A 1889-nucleotide genomic window follows, 5' to 3' on the forward strand; every position below is an offset into this window, starting at 1 on the left:
AAGATGGGCGTGGCTAACAGACAAATGAATGACTGGGGAAGAGTGGAAATGAGAACACAAACACAAGGAGGACAGAACCAAGAAGAAAACAAAAACCAGATAACTAAAAATAGAAAACAAAACCAAAACACAAACCAGAGAACTAAAACAAAACCCAGAAAAAGCCAAATCACCACACTCCCTCACAGAAGAAGAGTCTGGATTTTCTCTAAATGCTCCTGTTTCCTCCCACAGTCAAAAAATAAGCATATTTGATTAATCAGTGATTCTAGGTGAATCTTAGGTGTGTGTGTGTGCGGATGTGTGTGAGTGTGTGCAGATCTTCCTGTAATCTTTTAAAGCAGTTGTAAAGCATTTTTTTTTCAGATTATTTAAAGATTTTCCTTAGGATTTCGGTTGCTTTTTCTCTCATTTACACCTGAACATTTTCAGAGAAAATGTTTGTTAAACCACCTAATTCTGACCTAAGAATCATTCAGATATAAAACAGGCTCCAACAAATAAACCAGCCATGTGTTGACAAATAACAGTCAACTAAGCAAACAACCAATTTGAATTTGAATTTATAATTGTTAACAGCTGCCTGTCACAAAAAATATAATTTGTTCCTATTTCTGTAATGTATTAGCATGATGTCCCTTTCTTTGGCTTAAACTTTTCCATTTTCCTCAGTTTTTAAAGAGCCCACTGCACAGCATGCTGTGCTGGAGCTAGACTGAAAATAAGTGAAAAGCAGTTAATCTGCAGAATATCTTTAAAAGACTTTCGGAAACCTTGAAGAGTTGTTGATCGCTTTATAATATTACAAGAAAGTCTGACTGCTTAGAAAAAAGCTAAAATTAAATTAAGGGTGGTTTAGATTTTTTGCACAGCACTTTCTATCCTTAAAAAAAAAAGATAGAGACAAAAAGAAAACAAACGAGTGAGAAAGTAATTCCAATTTTATTGTCAGTTCTCATAGCATAAATTACACCAAAAACACATTCAAATGGAATATTTCGCCTTGTCTCTCCTTTCTCTTTTCCTCATTTCTTTCTGCTGATTATCACTCATCAACACTCGCTCCCCTCTTCAAGCCGCCCATCACCACCAACCTCTGTGGACGAGGAGGTGGGCTACGTTCAGGCACTGGATCGGTGCAGACCGAAGAAAACACAGCGGACAAGATGTCAACCGAGGTGCTGGTAAAAAATAAACTTGAGTTTTTATCATTATTTTATGATGGCGGAGTGTGTGTGTGTGTGTGTGTGTGTTTAGGTAGCATCACAACAAGTGCTGCTAAATAACCAATAGAACAATAAAAACTAACTTGTTGCAAAAATAAAAAAACAAGTAAATAATTCAAATCAAAGTTTCATTTAACAATCCCAATAAGATGGATTTTGGTATAATAACGTCACAGAAATATCAGCGATGGAGTAGTAACATTTGGTAGTAAGTAAACGATTATCATCTGCGTGGTTTTTATCCAGGCTCATCCGAATCCCAGCTGCCAGCTGGACGTGACGCAAATGTTGAGAGAGCTGAGAGCTCACAGGATGTCAGGGTTTATATCCCCTACGAGTCAGCTGAACTCTGCGTTGCTCAGGTAAAAATAACACACGGCAGCACTGAACGTGTACCTCCACATTAACTAGTTTATCTAGTTTTATATGATAAACTAGAAACCAAAACAAGTTCTAGTTTATAATTGAGAACAGTAAAAAGTCATGATTAACATACAATGGACCGAGTTATTTAGAGAGTATGCTAACACACAATGAAGTCACTGTCTGATTTGTTCTTACTTACGCTCACATGGCTGCCCTGATGCTGCTGCCTCGAAGGCATTTGAACAGCACCGGGATAGGAGGACAGGATTTTCTGTAACTGTTCCTAAGTGCTGTATA

The sequence above is a fragment of the Kryptolebias marmoratus genome, linkage group LG1 (genome assembly GCF_001649575.2).
Source record: "Kryptolebias marmoratus isolate JLee-2015 linkage group LG1, ASM164957v2, whole genome shotgun sequence".
NCBI classification, from domain to species: Eukaryota; Metazoa; Chordata; class Actinopteri; order Cyprinodontiformes; family Rivulidae; genus Kryptolebias; species Kryptolebias marmoratus.